Source organism: Mauremys reevesii, linkage group 17, assembly GCF_016161935.1.
Source record: "Mauremys reevesii isolate NIE-2019 linkage group 17, ASM1616193v1, whole genome shotgun sequence".
NCBI lineage: Eukaryota > Metazoa > Chordata > Testudines > Geoemydidae > Mauremys > Mauremys reevesii.
Genome location: NC_052639.1, coordinates 11856924 through 11884299, shown reverse-complemented (window position 1 = coordinate 11884299; position 27376 = coordinate 11856924). Strand labels below are relative to the sequence as shown.

General features: G+C 51.1%; 5 non-coding genes across 5 annotated transcripts; 2 read left to right on the top strand and 3 right to left on the bottom strand.

Moving 5' to 3' along the window:
* Positions 1 to 6841: 6841 nt before the first annotated feature.
* On the bottom strand, positions 6842 to 6913 carry TRNAG-UCC. The gene has a single exon. It is a non-coding gene; the product is annotated as a tRNA-Gly (tRNA).
* Positions 6914 to 11351: 4438 nt separating this feature from the next.
* On the bottom strand, positions 11352 to 11425 carry TRNAT-UGU. The gene has a single exon. It is a non-coding gene; the product is annotated as a tRNA-Thr (tRNA).
* Positions 11426 to 13293: 1868 nt separating this feature from the next.
* TRNAS-GCU lies at positions 13294 to 13375 on the bottom strand. Its single transcript has one exon. It is a non-coding gene; the product is annotated as a tRNA-Ser (tRNA).
* Positions 13376 to 16832: 3457 nt separating this feature from the next.
* TRNAS-CGA lies at positions 16833 to 16914 on the top strand. Its single transcript has one exon. It is a non-coding gene; the product is annotated as a tRNA-Ser (tRNA).
* A 1501-nt stretch (positions 16915 to 18415) lies between these two features.
* On the top strand, positions 18416 to 18488 carry TRNAF-GAA. Its single transcript has one exon. It is a non-coding gene; the product is annotated as a tRNA-Phe (tRNA).
* Positions 18489 to 27376: the final 8888 nt, after the last annotated feature.

Here is a 27376-nt window from a genome sequence, read left to right as displayed (position 1 = left end):
CCCTCAGAGATCTTCCAATAAGCTTCTTTTGCAGACTAGACTTATTTTATGTCTGGGCCCAATCTTTTCACCTCGTATAGTCCGTGTTCCAGCTCAGGTGGTAGCTAGGGGATGTCTCATGACTGCAGCCATGTTTGTTCAGTTCCACCCCCTTATACAGCTTTGGTACAAGGCAGGAATTCTTGTCTCTCTCTTGGGGAAGAGCCCCAGGTTTAAGATGGATTCCTGTACCAGGTGACATGGTCACATGTCCTGTGAGACCCCCAAGCCTTCATTCTTCCTGGCCTGACTCACAGATGGTGCAGGACAGAGCCATCTCCAGTCAATTGTCCTGGTTGATCGGAGCCATCAAGAGTCCAAACCACTATTAATGGCCCACACTTTGCATCATTACAACAGGACCTCAGAGTTATAGTTCATATTTCTAGTTTCAGATACAGGAATGATCGGTTCATACAAATAGGATGAACACACACAGTAGATTATAAGCTGTGTAATGATACCTTACAAGAGAACTTTTGCATGAAGAATGTTCCAGTTACATTATATTCACACTCATTAGCATATTTTCATAAAATCCTATGGAGTGCAACGTCACAGCAGGGAAAGGGTTTTACTGCAGCACCTGGGAGCAGTTGAGTTTCATGTTCAGGCTGTGGTATGAGTTCCTCCAGGTTTCTTGTAAGCAGACAGGGACCTTCGCGGGGGCTCTCGATACAGGAATGGCCCAGACACGATAAAGTGATGGGGATTGCATTTTCCTTTTTTATTTCTGTATTTCCAATGACATTTCTGTTTGTGATTTCATTTTGCTTTGTATAACTGTGTTTTCTCCTGGATTTGATATTTAACTGAAAAAAGAATAAGACCTCAGGGCGCCGGATGGAGGAGCAGGCTGGGGCTAGGACTGCTAAGAGAGTGAGAGTAGCAGGTTTTCTGTATTGTTTCCTGCCTTCATTTTCATGACTAGTTTCTCTTCTTCATGAAATTTGCTTCATTTATGTGTAAGCCTGGCTAGCTCAGCTGGCAGAGTATCAGACTTTTAATCTGAGAGTCCAGGGTTCAAGTTCCTGGTCAGGTAAAAAGGGAACAGTTCCCCACAGAAGGAAAGAAGGCATCTCTCCAAGTTGTTATTTGACATCACCTTTTCCCCCAGGACTTGTTCTTTCCTAGGAAGGGCCATGTACTGCCTGGGACTGAAGGGGCAACTTCCTCACATGCCCACTGGCCTCTCAGTCTGGTTTAAGAAAGGCCTCTGGGAGCTGCAGCAAACTGCTGCAGGCCAACTTGGTGAGTAAAGGCAGGGCTGCCCCCACAGGGTCATCCACACCAGAGCTCAGCAGAGGTCTGGGGGTTCCCTATTGGTCCCATGGTGTAAGGGCAGCACTCGGGACTTTGAATCCTGCAATCTGAGCTGAAGTCTCGGTGGGATCTGAGGACAATTCCTGTGCCACAAACCCTGCTGGGTCTTCCAAGGCTCGATCTTGCTTTCTCAAAGGCCATGAAAGCCTGTCTTTTACCCGCTAGCTGTTGTGACTTGAGCACAAGAGGGGACGTTTGATCCAGAAGCCTGGCCGTGCCTGGAGTCCTGTAGGTAGGGATGCGAGCTCCATTTCCTCTGAGTCCTGAAGCTGGGCTGCAGGCTGGCCTAGGAGGCAGCCCTATTGGTTGACCTACTGGCCCAAAGTCACTTGGGCGGTGTTGGTGTTCCCCAGGGATGCTGAAGGGCCTAAGGGAGGGAGGCTCAATACTCCCCCCTATCAGTCAGGGCGGAAGAGGAGGGCAGCAAGAGTTTGCAGGTTGATGGCTGGGCCTTCTAGCGTTCGGTTGGGGACGAGGTGGGGAACGCGAACTGGGAGAAATGGTTGCTGGCCTGTGAGGAATGGCTCAGCCGGTGGCGTAAGGGGACCTTGTCATTAACCTCAGCCATGTGTTTCCCCCTGCTCCACGAATGCTGCTGAGACCGAACACGATGACCTTCCACTTCTTGTGGGGCCATAGGACGTCCCTACCTAGTCAGGAGAAGTGCGGCTTTTCTGCTGTATTAGAAATGGTGGTTGGGCCTGGTGGGCTTTGAAGACTTGTGCGGCTCTACTTTTTGTTTTTCAATTTTCAGTGGGTGGCTGAGCTGGAGGGCAGGTCAGGCCCGAGGAGAATGACGGGACAACCATAAAGAACCCAACTGACTCTTCCGATATGGCGTATTTTTTTACCCCACTGGGTGCAGCACCAGGTATGGGATGGCCAATAGTGGCGGAAGGGGAGGAGATTAGGAAGGCCCCGCCCCCGTGTTCTTCTATTCCCACCTTACATCCTACAGGATTTTCAGTGGGTGGCTAGGTGGAAGGTGCTTCCAGGATGGCTTCATCCGCAACAGTGGCCACCCTCACAGCAGCGGCAGCCACAGCAGCGAGCCCCCCCCCTTCGGCTCAGTCTGAACAGAGGTCAATGTACCACTGGGTGAGACAGGCCAATTTTAGGGAGCTTCCTCTGAAGGTGAGCAACTGTCTCCAGAACTTACTGACAGGATCTTTAAAGTATTTGCAAATGTGCATGGCCGGCATGTGCAGAGCAAAGGCGGCCCAGGGCACTGTGTCAGGCTCTGGCACCGCTCGAGACAATGGACCATCTTCAGCCACCAGGCGACCCAGGATCTAAGGCAGGAATGGGGTGAGGAAGCAAGTCAAGCTGAGCAAGGCAGGCAAAAATTCATCTCGCCTTCGTGGCGCTTGCAATGATACCCTTTTTGTGTGCCAGGACTGACAAAAACATCCCAGACAGAGAAGCAGCAGGCCAAAAAAGCAGCAGGGGTATTCTATCTGCTATCCAAGATCCATAAACGTAGAAATCCTGGATGCCCCATCATTTCAGGCAATGGCACCGTGACAGCAGGATTGTCTGGCTGTGTAGACTCCTTCTCAGGCCCTACGCTACCAGCACTCCCAGCTATCTTCGAGACACCACTGACTTCCTGAGGAAACTACAATCCATTGGTGATCTTCCAGAAAACACCATCCTGGCCACTATGGATGTGGAAGGCCTCTACACCAACGTTCCACACAAAGATGGACTACAAGCCGTCAGGAACAGTATCCCTGATAATGTCACGGCAAACCTGGTGGCTGAACTTTGTGACTTTGTCCTCACCCACAACTATTCCAGATTTGGGGACAATGTATACCTTCAAGTCAGCGGCACTGCTATGGGTACCCGCATGGCCCCACAGTATGCCCACATTTTTATGGCTGACTTAGAACAACGCTTCCTCAGCTTTCATCCTCTAATGCCCCTACTCTACTTGCGCTACACTGATGACATCTTCATCATCTGGACCCATGAAAAAGAAAACCTTTGAGGAATTCCACCATGATTTCAACAATTTCCATCCCACCATCAACCTCAGCCTGGACCAGTCCACACAAGAGATCCACTTCCTGGACACTACTGTGCTAATAAGCGATGGTCACATAAACACCACCCTATACCAGAAACATATTGACTGCTATGCTTACCTACATGCCTCCAGCTTTCATCCAGACCACACCACACAATCCATTGTCTACAGCCAAGCTCTAAAATACAACTACATATGCTCCAACCCCTCAGAAAGAGACAAACACCTACAAGATCTCTATCGAGCATTCTTACAAGTACATTACCCACCTGCTGAAATGAAGAAACAGATTGACAGAGCCAGAAGAGTACCCAGAAGTCACCTACTACAGGACAGGCCCAACAAAGAAAGTAACAGAACCCCACTAGCCGTCACCTTCAGCCCCCCAACAAAAACCTCTCCAGCGCATCTACAACCTATCCTGAAGGACAATGCCTCACTCTCACAGATCTTGGGACACAGGCCTGTCCTTGCTTACAGACAGCCCCCCAACCTGAAGCAAATACTTACCAGCAAGCAAACAGCAGAAACACTAACCCAGGAACCTATCCTTGCAACAAAGCCAACTCTGTCCACATATCTATTCAGGGGACATCATCATAGGACCTAATCACATCAGCCACACTATCAGAGGCTCGTTCACCTGCACATCTACCAAAGTGATATATGTTATTATGTGCCAGCAATGCCCCTCCACCATGTATATTGGCCAAACCAGACAGTCTCTACGTAAAACAATAAATGGACACAAATCACATGTCAAGAATTATAACATTCAAAAACCAGTCGGAGAACACTTCAATCTCCTGGTCACGCATTTACAGACCTAAAAGTTGCAATATTACAGCAAATAACCTTCAAAAACAGACTCTCATGAGAGACTGCTGAAGTGGAATTAATTTGCAAAGTGGACACCATTAAATTAGGCTTGAATAAAGACTGGGAGTGGATGGGTCATTACACAAAGTCAAACTATTTCCTCTTGTTTATTTGTCCCCCTACTGTTACTCACATCTTCTTGTCAACTGTTGGAAATGTGCCATCCTGATTATCACTACAAAAGGTTTTTTTCTCCTGCTGATAATAGCTCACCTTAACTGCTCACTCTCGTTATAGTGTGTATGGCAACACCCATTTTTTTTCATGTTTTCTGTATATATATATATCTTCCTGCTGTATTTCCACTGCATGCATCCGATGAAGTGGGTTTTAGCCCAGCAAAGCTTATGCTCAAATAAATTTGTTAGTCTCTAAGGTGCCACAAGTACTCCTCTTTCTTTTTGCAGATAAATGAATGGAGGTTAAGTCCATGAATGGCTATTAGCCAGGATGGGTAAGGAATGGTGTCCCTAACCTCTGTTTGTTAGAGGGTGGAGATGGATGGTAGGAGAGAAATCACTTGATCATTACCTGTTCAGTCCCTCTGGGGCACCTGGCATTGGCCACTGTTGGCAGATAGGATGCGGGGTTGGATGGACCTTTGGTCTGACCCAGTATGGCCATTCTTATGTACTTATGAAGGGAGGGGCAAAGGCTTTTGACAGAGTTTCTGCAGTGTAGTGGTTATCACGTTTACCTAACATGCAAAGGTCCCTGGTTCAAAACCAGGCAGAAACACAATGGCTTAATTTTCCAAGCTCCTACTGGCCTGTCCCTGCTGTTGTAGGAGCAGCAGTGATTTCTATGCTCAGAAGGTCTGTTGTACTTCCCCTGCTCCCACTTTTGTCTCCTCTCCCTCTCTGAATGCCTGTGAAGTGGCTTTTCCCCTCCCGCTCCCTCCTGGAATGCTCGTGGGATGAATGTTCTGGGTGAAGAGCAGAAGAGCTCCCAGGTAGACAAGGTGTCTGGGACGCTAATTAGGCAGCACTCACACACCCAGAGCATGGACACTGCCCAGGGTGGAGTGTGACCAACCAGATGCAGCCAAGTCATCTCTAGTCGCAGGCCATGAGGTGCAGGCCCTTAAAAGGGGGAGGGGCCCTGTGCTCAGGAGAGCACTCACAAGCTTGTACCTCCAGTGAATGCCCTTTGCCCGGACTGCCTTACCTTGCAGAATCCTGACATCTCCAGTGCTGTGCCTGTCCTGGGAGCGTGAGTATGCAAGTGTGAGTGTGTCACCCCCGCTGCCCCCTGCTTCTTCTTTTGAGCTTAGCTGTCAGTATAATAAACGTGCTGCTTTCTGCCAAACTCTGGTGGGTCATTAGCTTACTAGCTGGCCCAATTTTGGGTAACACCTGTGATAAACTCAACCCCTGCCTGGCAGAGGGTGGTGAAATGAGCTGGGAAAAAGCCTTGGCATCAGCAGGGGAAAGCTAGAGGATCTTGGCCAGTCACCTTTTGAAGCCTTGTGGTTTGGTCTCCTCTGCCCTGGGAGGTTGGCCTATGGCGGCCGGCTCTTCCTGCTGCCTCCTCTGTGTGACTTGCCAAAGGCGGGAGTGAGGCAGGAATGGGGCAAAGAGGAAAGTCAAGCTGAGGAAGGCAGGGCAGAAGCTAAGCGCCTCAGTGCGGCTAAGTGGGGTTAGTAGAGCACCACCAGTCGTTCTGCAAAGCCTGGGGAGGTGCGGTTGGCTGCTGGGAGGCAGAATCCTGTGCCTGCCTCTTGGCTTCCCAGGGGTGGCTACTTGCAGCCCAGGAGAAGGACGATGGTTCTGGGTGAAAGGAAGACAAGCAAAGCTCTGGCAGGACATTTGGGTGCGGGGTGCTGGCTCTGCGCTGGGGAGGGGTTGGAGTGCAGGAGGGTGGCGCTTACCCCGGGCACTGCAGCTCCCAAAGTGACCGGTACACACAACCCTGCGGCAGCAGCTCGTAGGTGGGTGGGGCCAGGGGGTCTCCGTGTGCCGCTGCCTGCAGGCACTGCCCCCAGAGCTCCCAGTGGCTGCAGTTCCTGGCCAATGGGCGCTGCGGAGTTGGTACTCGGGGCAGAGGCAGTGAATGGAGACACTCCCCCCCACCCCAGGGGATGCTGGGACATGCCGGCCATTTCTGGGAGTGGCACGGAGGGACGGAGGCAGAGTGGGCAGGGAGCCACCTCAGTGCTGCTGGCACATCTCTGCACACTGATGGGGAGGAGCAGAGGGCCTCCATGTGCTGCCTGGGGTAGGGGCAATGAACAGAGCTGCCTCCCCTCCCGGGTCTATTACAGGAGTGGGTGGGTGGTGTCTTTTGGCCTGCAAGGTGCAGCAGGTCGGACTAGATGATCACATTGTTCCCTTCTGACCTTAAAGGCTTTGAGTCTAAAAGGGAGAGGGAAGTAAAGATATTTTTTTTTAAATAAACCAAACATTGTAATACCAGATAACTCCAACAGCTCATTGTACAGTCCCACCCCTTTCTTCCTCCACTGTGTGTTGAATGACCTGCAGGACATTGATTCTCTCATTTCATTGATAAACTGATACAACGTGACTGAAATAAAACCAATTCCCAGTAGAGAAAATGTCACTTCCCTGCATTGGCTGGGAATCGAACCCAGGTCAACTGCTTGGAAGGCAGCTATGCTCACCACTATACCACCAATGCATCTGGCAAAAGTGCCACTTATGCTTGCCCAATGAGGCTAGAGCAGCATTGAGGCACTTTTCTGCCTGTTAAAATGTACTGGATTCTCATCACTAAAAAAACACCTCCATCTTCACTTGGGTTTGAACCATCAGCCTTTCAATTAGCCAGCAAAGCCTTTCAATTAGCCAGCAAAGTTGTTAATCACAGGGTATGTCTACACTATGGGATTATTCCAATTTTACAGAAATTGTTTTTTGGAAACAGATTGTATAAAGTCGAGTGCACGTGGCCACACTAAGCACATTAATTAAGTGGTGTGCGTCCATGTACGAGGCTAGTGTCAATTTCCAGAGTGTTGCATTGTGGGTAGCTATCCCATAGCTATCCCATAGTTCCATGAGTCTCCCCGCCCATTGGAATTCGCGTTGAGATCCCAATGCCTGATGGGGCAAAAACAGTGTCATGGGTGATTCTGGGTAAATGTTGTCACTCAATCCTCCCTCCGTGAAAGAAGCGGCAGACAATCATTTCGTGCCCTTTTCCTGGATTGCCCGGGCAGACGCCATAGCACGGCAACCATGGAGCCCGTTCAGCCTTTTTCACTGTCACCGTATGTCTACTGGATGGTGCTGACAGGCGCGGTACTGCAGCGCTACGGCAGCATCCTTGCCTTTTGCAAGTTAGCAAAGATAGTTACTAGCCATCCCATCCCATCTGCTGCTTTGCAAGTTGACAATGACAGTGACCAGTCATAATGTACTGTCTGCTGCTGTCATGGGTGCTCCTGGCCGGCCTCGGTGAGGTCGGCCGGGGACGCATGGACAAAAATGGGAATGACTCCCGGTCATTCCCTTCTTTACGTTTTGTCTAAAGGAGAGTCAGTCCTGTCTAGACTATCAGACAAGCCTACTAAAGAACCAGAGAGGCAAACAGCCACTCCGGGTCAGAGCCCCAGACATCCGCAGAAATGATGAGCTGCATGCCATTCTAGGGGTGCCCTGCAACAACCACACCCATTGCTTCCCTCCTCCCCCACCCCTCCTGGGCTACTGTTGCAGTTATCCCCCCATTTGTGTGATGAAGTAATAAAGAATGCAGGAATTTGAAACAACACTGACTTTATTGCCTCTGCAAGTAGAGCTCAAAGGAGGAGGGGGGGCAGCCTCCAGCTGCTATGATATTCCAGGCAGGACTGAATCTCCATTAGACAAAGCTTAAAGAAGAGAATGACCTGGGAGTCATTCACATTTTTGCCCAGGTGCCCCTGGGCGACCTCACCGAGGTCAGCCAGGAGCACTCACGGGATGACGATGACTGATACCAGTCCTACTGTACCGTCTGCCATCTGGAAGGGAAGGGAAGGGAAGGGGATGCTGCTGTGTAGTGCTGCAGCACAACATGTGCCAGCAGAATCCGGTAGACATACGGTGACATTGAAAAAAAGCGAGAAATTATTTTTTCCCTTTGCTTTCACGGGGGAGGGGGGGCAATGACATATACCCTGAACCACCCGTGACAATGTTTTTGACCCTTCAGGCTTTGGGAACTCAGCCAAGAATTCAAATGGTTTTTGGAGAGTGCGGGAACTGTGGGATAGCTACAGTCATCAGCCGCCCCTCCCTCCATGAGCGTCCATTTCATTCTTTGGCTTTCTGGTACGCTTGTCTCAGCTCCTTAAGTTTCAGCACTGTGTTGAGTCCCTGATGTGGCCTCTCTCCATCATAGCCTGGGAGATTTTTTTCAAATGTTTTGGCATTTCGTCTTTTGGAATGGAGTTCTGATAGAACAGATTCATCTCCCCATACAAAGATCAGCTTCAGTATCTCCCCTACAGTCAATGCTGGAGCTCTTTTTGGATTCTGGGACTGCATGGTCACCTGTGTTGATCGGCGCTCCACGCTGGGCAAACAGGAAATGAAATTCAAAAGTTCATGGGGCTTTTTCTGTTTACCTGGCCAGTGCATCCGAGTTCAGATTGCTGTGCAGAGCGGTCACAATGGTGCACTGTGGGATAGCACCCGGAGGCCAATACCGTTGAATTGTGGCCACATTAACCCTAATCCGACATGGCAATGCCGATTTCAGCGCTACTCCCCTCGTCGGAGAGGAGTACAGATACCGGTATTAAGAGACCTTTATATCGATATAAAGGGCTTCGTTGTGTGGATGGGTGCAGGGTTAATGCGATTTAACGCTGCTAAATTCGATATAAACTCGTAGTGTTGACCAGGCCAGAGAGAGCAGCAGGTTTCCCATATTGTTTCCCGCTCTTGTTTTCTTGACTAGTTTCTCCTCTGCACCAACTTGCTGTTTTTCTTTATGAGCCTGGCTAGCTCAGTGGGCAGAGCATCAAACTTTTAATCTGAGGGTCCAGGGTTCAAGTCCCTGGTCAGGTGATAAACTACTCCCCAAGATCTTACACTGTCTTGCTGGAGTCCTCTTTGATGTTACTTTTTCTCTTCAGGATTTTCCCTTTCCTCAGAAGGGCCTTTTTGTGTGTGGTTTGAAGGGGCAACTTCCTGACAGCCCCTCTGTCCTTGCAGCCTGGAGGAATAAAGGCCTCTGGGCATAGAGCATGTTCCTCCCCTGCACACACACACACACACACACACACACACACACACACACACACACACACACACACACACTATCCCTAAGGAATTAGAATCACCTGCTGCCTTCCTCTGTCCTGCTGGATCCCCAAATGAAGATGCTCTTCAGCCTAAACCCATGTCGCCTCTTTTCCCAGTGCCCCTCAGACCCAACCCTCAGTCCCTCCTATGCTCACTGCTCCTCACTCCCAACCCGAGCCTGCTCCTCTTCACCCTTCTCCTCTGTCCCAACCCACAGGCCCCTTCTCCTCATGCTGCTCCTCAATCCCAATCCACGGCTCCCTCCTTCCCTCCAGCAGCAGGTGCTTCAGACCCGCTCAGGAAGATTTTATTGCAAGGTTTTGTGTATGAGTCTGCATGTGGATTTTACAGTGTGTTGGAAATAGGTTGGGTTGCTTGCCGAAATGATCACTTGTGGTTGGTGCTGGACTCCCAGTCTCCATGTTATTGGGGGCAGGAGAAATAAAGGGTTGTTATCCTTGTTGTGTGAATCGAGGGCAGCACAACTGTGCTTGGCAGACCCCGATTGAGGGACTCACCCTCAATTCAATAGCACTTGCTAGGCAGGGGACAGGGGTTCCAAAGCTGAGTGGGCTGGGGTCTGGGTCCCAATGCTAAAATTTAGGTGTCAGACCAACTTTAGGACAGGGTGGCTGTAGAGGATGAGTGAGTCCTAGACAACATAGTGAGTATGGAGCCTTCTTATATTCCCCCCTTTTCCACCCAGGATGGCAGGTGAACTGTACAGAGGCACCTCTGGGCTTGCTCTGACTAAGGACAACAGCTGTGAGTGGGGTGCAGAGCGGGGATGGCTCATGTTAAAGGACTTTTGGTTGCTGGACTTACGAACCGTAGGGAGAAGGACACTGCCCAGCTTATCTGGGGGGTGGGTCTTTCCCTTGTGGTTTATGTTTATGTGTTGGGGCTGCTGACATGACTTCTACTAACCTTGGGCTTACATTGCAGTGTAGACATACCCTGAGAGGGCATCTAGACTGTGATAAAATCCCACTGGCCCGGCTGGCCTGGATGATCTGATTTGGGCTCCTGGGGCTCAGGTTGTGGAGCTAAAAACTACAGCGTAGACATCTGGGCTCAGACTGGAGCCCAGGCTCGGAGACCCTCACCCCTCATGGGGTCTTGGAGGCTGGGCTGAAGCCCAAGTGTCTACGCTGAATCAACTGACCCAGGGTTTGAGAATAGTGACTTGGGTGTGTTAATGGCAGTATAGACATAATGCTGGGCTATGTCCACACTGCAATGAAACACCCAGCGCTGTCCCGTGCCAGTGCAGGCTCCCAGGCTAGGGCCATGGGGTGGTAAATTTGCAGCGTAGACCTCTCGGCTCAGGCTCAATACCGGGCTCTGGGAGCCCTCAAGGTTGGGAGGGAGTTTAGCAAGCAAACAAGGTAAAATGGCAGTGGAGTATTAGCCTGGACTCAATGGCATTTCTCCATTGGTCTGTCTGCTTTGGGGCAGAGACAATAACACGTCCTGCTGCATTCGTTATTTCAAAGGGCAGTTTAGGATTTTCATTCTCACACACGGTGCACAAAGCAGGACTCAACCCTCGGTGCAAACTAAACAAGCTGCCCACAGGTTCTGCCAGCCACAATGAGCCATTCAGCCTGAGAGCCCAGACCTGCCCCTGTCCCAGAGGAAGCAGGATCATCTGTGACAGGCTGGAACACTGACCTATCAGCTCTTAACTCCCAAATTTTCAGTAAGTCTGTTATCAGTGCCTGTGAGTATAATTTAAACAACTATACTGGGCTGGACCAAAGAGCTCTGTGTTTTGTCTTCCCACAGTAGTCAATACGAGGTTGCCCAAGAGTTAGTCAATAAGGCACCACTGGGAATTGAACCCAGGATCTCCTGTTTACAAGACAGGTGCTTTAGCCAGCTAAGCCATGGTGCCTGCCTGTGGCAACAGCACAGTGTCTGCCCACACCTGACTCCCTGCCATCCCCACTGGGGCCTGACAAGCTTTGCTTGTGTTTGGATTCTGCAAAGCAGAGGAGCAGGTGACGTTTTCCTTGCAAGGTAGGTGTGTGTGTGTGTGTGTGTGTGTGTGTGTGTGTGTGTGTGTGTGTGTGTGTGTGTGTGTGTGTGTGTGTGTGTGTGTGTGTGTGAGGGAGAGAGAGAGAGAGAGAGAATCTTTGGCCAGGTCTGCACTACAAGGTTACTTCAGCATCATTATATTGCTCAGATGCGTGAAAAACACACAACGCTCCCTCGGTCAGCAGCTTGTGGCTGGTGCACACACTGCAATACCACGTCTGGCGACAAAATTGCCCTGTTTTGGTGACAAAATAAAACCACCTCGACGAGAGGCCTAGTGCTTTTTGCAGCAAACTTAAAGTGACAAATGTCAGTGTAAATGCTGCTGGTCATTATATCACCATAACTGGCCTCCACCAGTATCCCTCCATGCCTGCCGTGAACTCACCTGCCCTGCATTCCTGCTACAGAGGCTGGGTACCTCCCCTTTCATAGCTCCAGAAAGTTCTGACAGCTGAGCCGCTATCTACACCGGGATTAGGTTGATAGAACTGCATTGCCAGCCTAAGTCATGTAATTACACCAACCTAATTTTGTAGTGTAGACCTGTCCAAAGAATCACACACACACCTTGGGAGCAAAACTTCATCTGCTCCTCTGCTTTATAGAATCCAAACACGAACAACACTTCTCAGGGCCCAGTGGGGATTGGCAGAGAGTCAGGTGTGGGCCATCTTTATCCCAGGAGAGATGGACTCTAAGGGTACGTCTCCATTGCAATGTAAGCCCAGGTGTGGCACGCTGTGCTCAGAGCAGCACCCTGCAAGCCCCATATTCACCACTCTCATATAATGATGAGATGGTTTGTACAAAGTCTGCCTGGTGAGGTGTCATTTCAAAAGTCTTGATCTGTTGAACATTAATATCGTGTTGGATTGTGTGTGCTCGCATTGGTTGGGAAGTTATGAAGTTTTGCTCTGTGTGCGTTACTGAGATATGTTATGAGGTTGGGAAATGCCCCCCACCAGACTTTCAGGTGCGACAAGGGAGGAGCCAGACTCGCTGCTGGCCCATTGAAGGGATCCACACTCCCAAGGACCATCCCAGGAACCGTGTACAATGCAGGCTTCTCCGAGATAGCACAGCGACAATGGACACTGATTGACTCACATCGTAGCAAAGGAGCTTCCTAGCAAGTCAGAGGAAACTATGAAAGAGGGGAAGAGACATCATGACCTGGCCTCTCTCCCCCACAACTCAGCAGCTGGAAACACACCTGGAGGAAAAAGACTGAACTGAACTGACTCAGAAATCAGAAGAGAATAATAACAATAATACTTTCAAACCAAAGTCCCCAAACAGACTAGTATTAGTTTTTCAGCAGAAAATTTTCAGTTTGGGGAATTTTGTTTTCTCAGTCAGACTTGGCCAAGGGAAGCAGGAGAAAATGTTTGAGTTGCCTCCTTCAGAACAGCTTGGCCTAGATACTAGCTCTGGTTCACTGTTGTGGCCTTGCTCGAGTTGAGGGTATTTTAATAATTTGGGCAGGTCCCAGGGTGTTTTGGGGAGAAGATGAGGATGTTACCTCTTGAGATAAAAACTAAGAAATACAGCACTAGAGAATTTCTTTTTTAAAGAAATCTGGGATTTAGACATTTTATTTAAAGCAAGGGAGTTCTGAGTTTCTGAGAAGGTTTTTGTTTGCAAGAAGCAAGATCGTTTGAGCTGTCATTGTACCAAAGGGGAGATGGTTGTCTACAAAGGAGGGTGAAAACTAAATGCATCCGATGAGGATGGGATTTGAACCCATGCATGCAGAGCACAATGGATTAGCAGTCCATCACCTTAACCACTCGGCCACCTCATCTGAGCTGTTAAAAGGGACAGGAGGAGAAATCTAAGGCCAGCAGAGCTAGGGCCAATAAGGAGTTTTTAAATACTACGCAGAAGCAGGGGCTGAATGAGCTCCCCCCTCACATCTAGTGAGGAGCTGGGGGAAAGACTTCAGGAACAGAGCGTGTTTGCACAGACACACCTACTCTGCCTAGGTATGCAGCATGATGGGGCCGCTTTCCCAAAATGACCAGTTTCGGCTGGTGGTGGGTTACAAATCACTTTAGGATTCAATGTAATTAAATGTTATTAACATTCCTGCATGATTGAAGGGCAGCAGAACATACCTAGACTGTCCTGATGGAGGGGTGGGTGAGGAATAGCTTTTATTGGACTTCATAGAAGTGATTGAGAACATCACCCTAAACCAGTGGTCCCCAAACATTTCACTCTGTGCCCTCTTAGCCATGGCTGTGGCCCCTTGGAAGCCGCAGTCAAGAACTGAGGCTGGGAGTGGGGCTGTTGCTTGCTGGGGAGAGAGGTGCAGACAGGGGTAAGGGGGTCGAGGCTGAGCTGGGAGCCAGAGCCCCAGGCTGACGTTGGGGTTGGGGAAGAGCTGGGGCAGAGTGGGGCTGAGTGCTGCTCCCTCCATGGGGGCTGGCTCAGGCCCTGAGGTGCCCCCATGCATGTTCCTCTGTGTCCCCCTAGGAGTCATGCCCCACATTTTGGGAACCACTGAACCCTACTCGCTAAGCAGGGGCTAGTGATGCCAAAGCCCAGGGAAAGGGAGAACAAGTGCGGGCCCCCAGCACTGGAGCCATGTGAAGGGGCTGCAGGAGAGGGGCAATGGCTGGTGGCCCAGGGAGTTAAGGGCAATGGGGCACAGGAGGGGGCAGGAGTTAGGGGTGAAGGAGGTGCAAGGCGTGGGAGTGCAGGAGCTAGCGGTAAAGGGGGAGTGGGGACCGTCCAGGGGCAATGGGGAAGTGCCAAAGTACAAGCTTTGCCCAGGGCACCATTTTCCCTAATGCTGGTCTGAGCAAACAATTGGAAATGACCCTTCAGTGAGACCAGAACCATCGTGTAGAAAAGCCCCTTTGTTAAGTGTTGGTGGCTGAGGGCTTAGGGAGATGGGTTAGAAAGCAACAGGCGTCTTTCTGTGGAGGTTTGATTCTTGCCTGTTAGGCAAGGCTGGTGTGTGGTGTCTCCATGGCTGTACTTTCCGTGTCTGATCTGCCACAGGGAGCCAAGTCTAGACATATTCAGAGGCTCTATGCCAGCGTTTCTCAAATTTCCTTTCACTGCAACCCCCTTCTGCCCAAAAAAAACTTACTCCATGGCCCTGGAAAGAGGGACCAGGCCCCTCCCCACTGAGCAGAGGCAGGGAAGACAAAGCCTGAGCCCTGCCCCAGTTAGGGGAGGTCAAAACCAGAGCTTGAAGGATTCAGCCCTGGGTGGTGGGGCTCAGAAATTTGGCTTCAGCCCCAGGCCCCAACAAGTCTAACGCCAGCCCTGGCAACCCCATTAAAACACGGTTATGACCCACTTTGGGGTCTTGCCCCACAGCTTGAGAACCACTGCTCTATGCTGAGGGGAGAGAGTTTTCCTGGGGGTGTAGTTAATCCACTTCCCAAGAGGTGGCAGCTATGTCAGTGGGAGAAGCTATATCGGTGGGTGTGCAAGCTGTGGTGTTTGCCACATTTAAGAAGTTTAATCAAACCCCATTTTTAAAACCACCTGTGGTCTGGGAATGGCAAAGGAGCTCGATGAATCAGGGTTTGTCCTTCAAAGTCCTGAAAATCACGATTCCCTACTCAGGTCATTGTGGGGGTATAGCTCAGCGGTAGAGTGCTTGACTGCAGCTCAAGTGATCCTCAAGTGGTCAGATTAGATGCTCTAATCGTCTCTTCTGGCCATAAAGGCGACTAATTTCTGAAAAGCTGAGTGTAGCATTGGGAGCAGCATCTGATGTTTTCCTGTCTAGCCGGCTTGCTGCCTAGAACGAATGCTCCTTGAGTGGGTGATCCACAGGGAGTAGCTCAAACCTCCAGAGTGCCTGGCCAGGGGCAGGACGTTAACCCAGCAAGGGAGGGGTGTGGCAGTGACATCACAAAGGCCTTTTGCAGGGGCTCAGGCTATTGGTCAAAGGTGGTGGGGAGGTGGTGACCTCACAGAGAGATGCTGACATCAGCCAGGCAGGACAGGGGCGAGGGGCCAGGGAAACCTCAGAGACCCTGTGGCTTTGCTTCAGCAAGTCTCCTTCTCCAGGTCTCTCTTTGAGGACTGGGGGAATATTGGGGTTCACGTATGTGAGCGCCAGGAGGAACCTCTTTTGAGTTTTCTCCTTCCCTTTTCATGATTTTACTAGAAAACAGCCATCCCTGTTTAGAAGGTAAGAGCCTCCTTGAGGTTTGAAACCTGTTCGGTCTGATCCATCTGGTGACAGTTGAATTCTAGGCATGGAAAACACAAACTTAAGGAGGCAGAATTTTATTCCGCACCTGGGATTTTGTCCCATAGAATCAGTGGGGACATTAGGGTTTGTCCTTTCTGTTTCACCTTTTCCTCCATCCATCCCTTCCTCCTTTCTCTTTGTCTCTTGCTTCTTTTGTCCTTTCACCTGTTCCCCTCCCAACACCAGGAGCGGTGTGTGTGTGTGTGTGTGTGTGTTGCGGGGGAGTGCTCTGCAGCTCCCACTGTGGGAGGTCCACCCAAAAATGTGGGGCTGAAATAGTGCTCGGGCAGTGATCCCCACCAGTGACCTGGGCCATCCTTTGGGCTCTCTGGTGAGAACCCTCAGCCTCCCGTCCTCAGTCTCTACCCTGATTGGCTGAGCAGGGGGTTATTGACAGGGAGGAGACTCAGGTCCTTGTTGTTCTCTTTTAAGACCAAGGAAATAAGTCAGAACCTGTTATATGTTGACAAATTTTGCTGCTTTGCTGCATTAATGGTCTCTGAGCAGTTCATGATTCTCTCTAACATTGCAGTTCTCCTCAAATACTTGCTGAATAATTACTGTGCACTGTTGTTGGTCTGGAGCTCATCTGAGAGCACTTTATTCAGGTCATTCAGTGTTTGAAATTCAAGATCTGATGGTTAGTTTGAAAATCAGGGCTCTTGGGTCCTATTCCCAACTCTGCCACTGGCTGGCTGTGTGACCTAAGACAAGTCAATTCTCCTTTCTCAGCCTTAGCTTCTCCCTCTCTCAAGTAGGGATAATGATGATCCGCTCCTACCTAGCTCAAGGTGGGTGGAGGATGGGGATCCATTGGAGAGTGTCACTAGGAGTATCAGAGGGGCCGTGTTAGTCTGGATTTGTAAAAGCAGCAAAGACTCCTGTGGCACCTGGCTAAGCAAACAGAACAAACCCCAAATCCCCCCTGTGCTTTGGGAGCCAGGTTTGCTGTGGGAATCCTGTAGTTCAGATGACTTCACGCCTGGGCATTGTGATTCTTTACCAGTTTCTCTGGCATTGGGGCAGTTTTGTGCTCACAGCTGTGATGGCCGAGTGGTTAAGGCGTTGGAGTCGAAATCCAATAGGGTTCCCCTGTGCAGGTTCAAATCCTGCTCACAGCGAGGCCTGTGTTTTAGCCAGTCTCTCACCCAGGCAATACCTCTGTACAACCCCCTGAGACACTCTCAATTCTCTCCCCACCCCAAGTAAATTCTGTTCTGCTCCTTTCATCGAGATGCCTGGGACACTCCCGCACACTGTGTACCTGAGGGGTCGGGCAAACTCTCAGCACCTGAAGCCTCTGCCACTCACCTAGTGCCCCATAGATCAGCCATAGCCCTGGTTCTGCTCCTCTCTCTAGCATGTGAGTCAGCGACTCCATGGGAGCTACGGGGCTGCAGAACCAACAGAGAAAAAAAGGTGCTCAGCACCCACTGGCAGCCAGCTCCCCCCCACCCACTACAGGCCTTGCTGACAAGCTCCTCACACTTGCCAGTGATCAGCTGTTCAGTGGGGTGCAGGAGGCGCTGGGGGGGGGAGGAGCAGGGAGAGTGGGAGAGGGAGAGGAATGGGGCAGGAAGGTGCAGGGCGGGAAGAGATGGGACAGGGGTGGGGGCTTGGGGGAAGGGGTGGAGTGGGGGCAGGGCCTGGGGAGGAAAGGGGATTTGTCCCATACCCGGATCCCTCGAGGGCCGGCCCCGCAGGGACGCACCGACTATCACAGTGACAATAAAACTGACCAGCCTTGCGGGGGAGGCTGAGGGAGATCCGCACTCACCAGGTCTCTTCTCTCCCCCACGGTGAGCCAGACACTGCTCTCTCCTGGCTCTCACTCTAGCGGCTGGATGCCAAGGAGCCATTTCCCCACAGGAAGTGCATCGAGTGCCCCTGTGGTGCTGGGGGGCTGGCGCTGCTGCTGCCTGTGGGGCTGGCAGGGGGGCTGATGTCTGCACAGACTCTCAGCTGCCAGGCCGGAGGGGGCACTTGGGACTTTACCAGCCTGGCTCAGTGAAGACGGGGGGTTGACAGAGCAATACAGACGCTCTCCAGAGCATGGAGCAGCAGCCGCCCATGCAGCCAGGCAATGAGCAATTCCCACAGCCTGGAGCCGAGGGGGAGGCGGCAGCTGCTGTTCCAGCTCCTCGGGGACAGGCCCTGTCAGCCAACAGCCACTTCTTACTCCCCACAGCTAAGGGCGCCGGGTTCCTCCGGTGGGGGTGTGGAGCAGCCGTTCGTTTTCCTGTCCGCACTCCTCTGCGGTGTGAAAATCGGGGAGGGGAGGCAGAAGCCCCACTTCCCTCCCGAAATGACGCCCAGTGGGGGAAGCCAGGACAACAGGGTGGGGCAGCAGGTGGTGGCCAGACTCTCACTGCCAGGGTCTAGTCTAGCTCAGGGTCCAGCTCAACCTCCTCCCCGTGCCACTGGCCCCCAGTCCCCTTCCCCCACCAGGTCAACCCGGCCACTAGGGCAGGAACGGGGTGAGGCAGCAAGTCAAGCTGAGCAAGGCAGGCAAAAGCGAGTCTTGTCTTCATGGGCCGCTCACAATGACGTCCTGTTTGTGTGCAACTGCTGCAAAAACATCCCGGGCAGAGCAGCAACAGGCCAAAATACTGCTCCATGGCTGCCAAAGTAGCTTAGTTGGGAGAGCGTTAGACTGAAGATCTAAAGGTTCCTGGTTCAATCCCAGGCTTTGACAGGTTCTTTTATTCTCTTTGTACAGGGGGGCAGCTTGTTCTCTGGCAGCCCAGTGGTACTTGCACCCAAGGTGAGCAGAGCTGCTGTGGGGCAAAGCAATTTTGGGGGCCCCTTCCATTAAAAAAAGTTGCAACATTGTATTCTCATGGGGCCCCTGTGGGGCCTGGAACAAACTTCCCCACTTGCCTCCCCTGTGGGTGGCACTGATGGTGAGTCTCTGATCTTGGGCTCTGCAGTAGGAAAACATAGAATGGGCTTCTGCCCCTACTTGGCCCACCTGACTTTTAACAAGGAGAGATGAGAGCTGTCTTTCCCAACATGGCAGGAAGACAGCAAGGCAGGGTGACCCTCAGGAATGGTGCCAGAGGGCTGCTGGGCAGTGACAGGCAGGGATTGGGGATGGAAGCTCCTCTGTGCAGCTGAGCAAGGGCAGTACCAGGGAAGGGGCATCTGTAAAAGTGGCCGTGTGGAAGGTGGCAGGGATTTGGGGGCCCAGGAGGAGGCGCTTGATGTTCAGTGCCTTGGAGCAGCTGGACTTGGCCATGGTGGGTGTTCAGGAAATGCACATTAACAACTCTAGGGTAGCTCAATAGGCAGAGGGTGATTGGAGGAAGGGCCTCCTGGCCAGGGAAGAACGATGGGGCTGGAGTCTTGTTTTTCACATTCGCGGTGCTAGTACAGAAGGTGGTGGAGCTCCAACCAGGGAGGGCATTACTGGTGGCTTTGTGCTCTGTGGCACTGGTCACTGCTATATTAGTGTGTATGGTCCCCAGTTAAGGCATGAGAGGGAAGATCAAAGGCTCCCTTCCTCTGGGCTGCATGATGTTTGGTGTTGGGGGGGATTTTAATTGTGTCAGCCGGCCTGAGCACCGCTGGTCCCGTTTTCCCAACCTTCAGAGGAAACGTTTTTACAATGAGCACTACCTGGCGCAGGTCTGTAGTGAGGTCGGCTTAGAGGAGCTCACTCCAGCCACAGAGGGGGTTCACCTTTCTGCGGGGACAGGCCAGGACTCGCATTGACCGGATTTATGCTTAGCTTTTGTGTCTTTAGCATGTTGCTTCTCAGATTCTTTCTTGGCCTGACTTGTTACACTTTGACACTTAACAGGCCAGAGTTTGTGCACCTTCCTACTATCCTCACTAGGATCTGATTTCCAAATTTTGAGGAATGACTTTTGCCTCTAACGGCCTCCATTACTCTGCCATGTACCTAGAGTGGCGTTCTGCTGGTCGTCCTATTGTCGCTTCTGATTTAGGGCAAACGTTTCATCTGAGCCTCTAATTGCGGTGTTTTTAAACGCTCTGCATGCTGCTTGCAGGCACCTAACACTTGTGACAGCAGCTCCTTTTAATTCCCATCCAACCATCTGTACTTATGCCGATAGGTCGACTCTAGGTCTTTAACTCTGAGCGGTAGCTGAGAAGATGGTAAATGGGGCAGAAACCCGTTCGACAAACCTCTTCATTTCCTTGTATCAGAGGGGAGCCGTGTTAGTCTGGATCTGTAAAAGCAACAAAGACTCCTGTGGCACCTTATAGACTAACAGACGTTTTGCAGCATGAGCTTTCGTGGGTGAATACTCACTTCTTCGGATACCGCTCAGAGTTATTCTTGCATCCGAAGAAGTGGGTATTCACCCACGAAAGCTCATGCTGCAAAACGTCTGTTAGTCTATAAGGTGCCACAGGATTCTTTGTTGCTTCATTTCCTTGTTATTTCCTGACTTCTTTATTCATCCCTTTTTCCTTATTTCCTGGGTGAGGCGGCGGCCTGCCAGGGAGCTCCCCGGCACCTCTGGCTGCCTGGGCTGAAGGCAAGAGGCAGGCCTGGGCATGGCGAGGGCCTCCTGTCCTGGCCTGAGGCTGCAGTGCTTCCTGGTCCCCTTTTCCCACCACCCCGGCAGGCGGCTGCTGCGGGAGAACACGAGGGAGGCTCTGGGGGCGCTAGGCAGTGCTGTGTGTGTGGCTGTCAGGGGAAAGAGCCGAGGCTCCGGACTCGACCTGCCATTGACTCGCGTGGCTCTGCGCGCCGTCAGCCGGGGCGGGCCAGGCCGCGGACGTGACTCAGGCTTGGGCCGCATGGCCGCGCTTTCCTGATGAGGTATAACCCTGGGTGTCAGGTCGCTGTGCAGCTTTGATCTAAACTGACCAGCAGCCCACAGCCTCCCCCTGGGTCAGCCCCACCTGGTTACTCCTTACAGGCCGACCTCACCCCCCTTCCAGTCCCGGATTCACCCCCTAATCATCCTACTACCACTCAGAGCCACAGCCGTGGAGGTGCTGAAGGAGGGAGGGGTGACTCCAGGGTGGGGTTCTTCTCTAACGATGGCTGGCAGAAAGGTGGTGCCCAGCTCTGTCAGCGACCTGCCCAGCTGCCTCGCTGCCAGGGGATACAGACATTTCTGTAAGGCGATTAAATGGGGTATTTGGCTTCTGAGTGAATGTGAGAAATGTGCAATTATGAGAGGGAATTTCCATCTACCTTTCTACTGCTCTTCAGTGGCCTAATGGCGAAAACATTAGCTTCCTAAACCAGATATTGTGGGTTCAAGGCCCATCCGGGGTGAAAAACTCCTCTCTTCTTGTATAAAGTACTGGATCTTCAGAACAGTCCTCCAGGAACAGAATCTTCCATTTGACAAATGCTTTCTAAACCCATCAGTAGCAAACAGTTAATACTAGTGTTTGTCTGAGAATAGAGTGAAGGGGAGTGTTTACTCTGACACAGACAGAAAGAGCAAGGCTGTTCTGAAAGAGAATGGATCTGTCTGGAGACAAAGCAGAACCTGAGACTGAGCAACCGTGTGAAAAGAAGAGGTTCAAATATGGTAGGTGTTATGTAGGTTGGCCTGGCAAATTTAGCGCTTGGCTACACTTGCAGATGTAGAGCGCTGGGAGTTAAACCAGCCCTCGGAGACCACAGCAGGAAAATGCTGCTGTGTGTTTACTCTGACAGCTGCAAGTGCACTGGAATGGCCACACTAGCAGCTCTTGCAAATGCCACAGAGAGCAGTGCACTGTGGTAGCTATCCCAGTGTGCAAGTGGCTGCAATGTGCTTTTCAAATGGGGGGCGGGGGTGGAGTGTGTATGTGGGGGGAGAGACAGTGTGTTTTGGGGTCTGAGAGTGTGTCAGCATGCTGTCTTGTGTGTTCGGACAGCAGCAGACCACCCTCCCCCACCTCTCTCTCTCACACACACCCTGCATCATCGGCAGCAGCATTCCCCAGTAATGGTTGCTTTGTCCCGGAGCAGATAAGCAGCCGGCTGTCGGAAACAGAGCTTTGAAAGGGAATATCCGCATGCCGATTTCAAAACAATGACCACAGTGGGCACTTGACTTCAGGGGATTATGGAACGTTTTCAGAGGCCAATCACAGTGCAGTAATACAACACGTCGTCACACTCACACCTGGGCATTTCAGCCGAGGCAAAGTGAGCTTTATGCTTCTCATGGAGGTGGATTACCAGGAGCGCTCCAGCTGCAGAGCCCAGGTGCTCCATGTGCCTTGCGAGTGTGGACACCTCAGGAGTTAGGGCACCCGGGGCTGCTTTAATGCGCTCAAACTTGCAAGTGTAGCCAAGCCCCTAGACTTGCGACCTGACACCCAGGGTTATAAGACAGACATAGTGACCCCCTTACTGGCCTTGGGGAACCCCAAACCCTTGTTACTAAGGGCACTGAGGAGTCTCTGTCCCTTAATAACTTCTGGGAGCTCCCCAGCAGGCTGCGGGCGTCAGCCGCCTCCTGCCTCACAGGTTAGACTCTTGGTGCTGTGCCAGCCGCCCCCTCGCTTGCAGGCCCAGTGTGAGAAGCAGGAGGCCTGGTGCTGGCAGAAGAGGGTTTTGATTGATCCACCTCTGTGTGCTGGGCACAGGACGCTTCCACTGTGTCCCTCTGCTGGCTTTTCTTCAGCAGCGCCTAGCGGCCCTGGCTCCAGGCTAGTGCCTGGTGAGCTCTGGCACTGGCAGGAAGCGCTGCAGGGTGCTGGGCAGCGGCCCTGGCAAACCAGCTGCTGGTAGGTGTCTCTGTGGTATCATGGGTCAGTGAGTGCAGCTGTTAATGGAAAGGAGGGGGGGTTATGCTCCCCCAGGGATGCCACTGAAGGCTCCTCATGGGCTCCTCAAGGTCTGCTGGGAGCTGTGATGTCCCCCTTTTGCCGCCTCGAAGGCTCCCTCCTGGACACAGTGGATTCACCTGCTGCCTACAAGAGTGTCGGGGCCGCGCTGCAAAAGCGCATCTCCCAGCAGCCGTGCCGGAGGCTCAGGTTTAATCCTCAAGGCCGAGTGCAAAACCTTCAGCCGGGAACATTTCGCTCCCTTCCCGCCTCCGCCCAAGCGGCAAGGGAGAAGCGGAGGAGACACGCCGGCTCAAAGACGCCTCCCTCCCACTTCCCTGTACGCTGTGCAAAGCTCTTGGCCTGCCTCATGCCTCGTCAGGAAAGCGCGGCCATGCGGCCCAAGCCTGAGTCACGTCCGCGGCCTGGCCCGCCCCGGCTGACGGCCGCGCAGAGCCACGCGAGTCAATGGCAGGTCGAGTCCGGAGCCTCGGCTCTTTCCCCTGACAGCCACACACACAGCGCTGCCCAGCGCCCCCAGAGCCTCCCTCGTGTTCTCCCGCAGCAGCCGCCTGCCGGGGTGGTGGGAAAAGGGGACCAGGAAGCACTGCAGCCTCAGGCCAGGACAGGAGACCCTCGCCACGCCCAGGCCTGCCTCTTGCCTTCAGCCCACGCAGCCAGAGGTGCCGGGGAGCTCCCTGGCAGGCCGCTTCGCCTCAGCCACCTCTTGCCTCATGGCCTAGGCTCTTGGTGCTCTGCTGGTCACCGGCTCGCTTGAAGGCCCAGAGGGAAAAGAAACAAGCGCTCACCTAGCAGAGGATGGTTTCGATCCAGCGACCTCTGGGTTATGGGCCCAGCACGCTCCCGCTGCACCACTCTGCTGGTTTTTACATCCTCCCCCTGCCACCCAGCTGCCACTATCCAGATTAGTGCCCTACGTGCTCTCGCGCTGGCAGGCAGATGTGCAGGCTGCTAGGCTGCTGCCCTGGTCACAGGATTTTACAGCTTCTACAGGGCAAAAAGGATCTATTTGGGATTTGGACCCCATTGGGAGCTGGGTAGCTGAGTGCCGGAGACGGGAGCACTTCTTAAACTGTTTTCAGTTAAGCCTTCAGCTTGTGGGGGACGAGGTTCAGCCTTGGATCCGTGTCTGCAGCAGGCGAGCGCATCTGGCTATATCCTCCCCCCCTCTCGCTGTATTAGCAGACTATAACCCGGAGCGAACGCACACGCCTTGCAAAGGAACAGGAGCCGGGATCTCAAACAAAAGTCAACATTTTATTAAGATGACGTTCAAAGAAAAAAATGTGTACGGTACAGAGTTTAGACGTAGAAGTTTCTGGTGCTCAGGGAACAACGTACAGCTTATCCAAGGGTGCGAAGTTCTGTTTAAGATCGGGTGGCGTAAGGAATACATAATCTGCAATAGCCCCATCTTGGGGTAAAAGGTTAACGTACAGACTCTGAATTAGGAGGGTATGTTGTCCATAGGAGGGCTACTGTTCAGGTGTGGAGTATAACAAGCAGATTTGACGATGAGGATGGATTGACCCATGTTTGGTGAGGTTTAATGTTTGGTGTTTTGGAATCTTTGCCACAATCTAGTTGAGGCAGGGTCAGTATGAATTCTACCCTGCCATCTGTTGGTGATGTGTTGTCAAGGCCTTTTGGGGCTGATGTCATTTGCATGGTTACACCCACCTCAGGTTGCATGATGGGAGTGCTTGTCCAAACAGTCATTTCAGGTGTTGTGGGATCCCCAGTCTCTTTCTTATTGGGGCAGGAGTAATCCAGTGTATTTTCCTGTTGATTTCGGATCAAGGACAGAGTAACTGTACCTGGCATTTGAGGCCTGAGAGCGTCACCCTGTCCTGGAAAGTACTCACCATTAAGGGGCATGGGTTCCAAAGGACAAAATGGGGTGGGAGGTAGGAATGGATGTTTGGTGGTCTCTTGCAGGTGCTGGTCCTTTCTGTTGTCCCTGGTGTGGAAAGACAGAGGTGGTTTTGAATCCTTAAAATTGTTGTTTGTGCTCCAGTTGCTTGTTGTAAGCTTGTGCTGTTAGATCTCTTTCACGGTGTCTTTTGGTCCTGAGAGGTAAAGGGCTGCTCTGTGTGTGGTGTTATGGAGTGAAGTAGCAAGCATTAGTTTCAGAGATGGTGCGTGTGCCCCCCCCCGCCCTTCCTCCGGTCCATGAGTCTAGTATTTGCATAAACCCACCCACTGACTATTGACTAACAATTCTGCTCTGCTTTTTCTTCCAGCTAAACTATTCTGCCAGGTTTGGCTTTTATGTGAAATAAGAGACAACCCACTAAATTGTATCTAAAATGTACACTTAAGCATCAAAGTTTTTAAATGTTCGCTATCATAAATAATTATATTTTTTTAACTAAAGCAAGAAAAAAAATCATAAAATCTGCATTTAGAAATTTTAAAAGAAACCTAGTATTAAGTGCAAATATTGATTTTTCAATCTCTTTTAATTCACTCTGCTTTGGAACCCATGTCCCTTGTATACTGAGTTTCATGTGGGTTCTGGTGAGTCCAGAAATCAAGAACTGCTAAATTCCGTTCTACTGTCCTTGATTCATATCACCAGGTTCACTACACTTTGTTACTCTTGCCCTAATAAGAAAGAGATTGGGGATCCCACAGCAGCCAAAATCACCATTTGGACAAGCACCCCCATCATGCAATGTGGGGTGGGTGTGACCATGCACATCAGCAACTAAATGCCTTTACAACACAACACCAACAGATGGCAGGGTAGAGTTCATTCTGACCCTGCTTACACCCTCCCCCCAGCCAAGAATTGGTGGTCCTGATAAATCACACTCCCTGTTATACCAACTCATTGGTATTGAATGCTGAAGTTATGGCTAGCAAAAGTAGCCACCCATCTCTGCCCTGTAGCATCCAGCTTAGCCCTTGTTAACACATAAGTCAGTGGATTGTTCTCTGTTCATACCTGAAACTGAGCAGCAGACAAGTAGTCTCAAAATTTCTCAGTGATGGCCCATTTCAAGGCCAAGAACTGCAGCTGGTGGATGGGATAGCGAGTTTCGCTGACAGTTCTCAGCTGGCAAAGGCCACAGATTTACATTTGCCTTCCACTTCCTGGTACGAGAGTGCTCATAGGCCCTCCAAACTGGCATCAGCATGCAGGATAAACGGTTTGTTTGGGTCAGCAAGGACTAGGACTGGCACATGATCAGGGAAATAATGATTTCCCATCAAGCCCTGTCACATCTCTCATCCCGCCATGTCCCCAATGGAGAGGAGAGGAGCCCCTCCCCTGTCCCAGGCCAGACACACCAGATTTGTGGGAATGAGATGTTCATGGTCCATTCCAGACCAAACCAAACTGCTGGCAAGTGGTGATTCTTCCTCAGTCAGCTCCTGTTAGAGTTGTTGGTGCAGCGGGGGAGAGGTATTTCTCATTTAGTTCTTAAATGCTCTGGGGTAGGGGGGTGTTTTTTTCTTACTTGTATCTCAAACTTTTCAACCCCCACCATTTTTTGTTCTAGTCTGATCTTTTTCTTTCTCATGTTTAAATTCTCATTTTACTGGCTTTGTTCCAGAGCTTTCACAGCCCAATTCTCTGCCCTAAGCTTGAGCTCTCTACTGCCCTCTGAACCTATCATTCCAACCCAACCCTAAAGCCTGCACCCCCAGAGCCAGTGCCCTCATCCCCCTGCACTCCAATTCTCTGTCCCATGTAGCCTGATTTAGGGTGTACTAATAATATTAATTTGGAAAATATGATGAAAATTTAATTTATTAGCTTACATTTTATTTAATATAATTGAGTTACAAAGTTACAGTTGCATTACTGCTATTCAAAAGATACATATGGCATTATATGCAACAAAGTTTTGGTTAATATACTCACACCTTTCCTTGATAACCTGGTGGTAAGAGACACAGAACCAGCCTTGCAGTTCAGGTTTCTCAATTCTTGAGTGAAAGATGCAGTGCTTAGAAAAAGCTAATGTTACTTTGGGTTTACTTGAATAAGTTAAACTTATAATCAAAACCTAATAAACAAATAAAAACTTAGGGAAACTGAGCTTAGCCGAGTTACTTTGAAACTTAAAGTTTAAGAACAAGTACAGGCGCCTACTGATAGTAGATAGACAGAGAGTGGAGGAAGTAAGTCAGAATGACAGAGCGACGTGCTCTAGCGAGGTGGGTTACCTCTTTCATAGGGCACAAGCGCCGGAAATCCTTCCTCCTATGCCCAAATTTCATTCCCCATCCACAAAACGTTAGGGTACGCTTACTTCATAGGCTAGTATGTTTGTGCGTGTTGATGACATGTACATATGCACATAAGTTCCCTCTTGGTGTACCTGTTAATTCTGTGGGTACAACACTGAAAAACCCCTTATGCCATTCTCCATTGTCGATTGGTCTAGACAGGCGTGGGTACTTCTCTATTTAAGTAACAAGATAAAGGTCAAGTTTCCTTTCTGAGTAAAAGGTCACAATATAGATATGCTCACTTTGCCTTAGCTTAACATACAGGATATGGCCTGTAGGTCATTGTAAGTCATGTGCCCCAGCCCCCTAATCATTTTTATTGCCCTCTGCTGGACTTTCTCCAGTTTGTGCACATCCCTTCTCATGTGGGTCCCAACCCCAAAAGTACTCACATTTCACCCCAATGGCCCCAAAATGTACATAGGGTGCTGCCATGGTCAAGTCACTCCCCAGCTCTCCAGTGGAGCCTGCTGGCAGAGAACAAGGTGAAAATTAGCCAGGACATCACTCAGTCAATTCCCTCTGCTCCCAGCAGGGGGTATCGAAAGCTCCAAGATCGCTCACTTC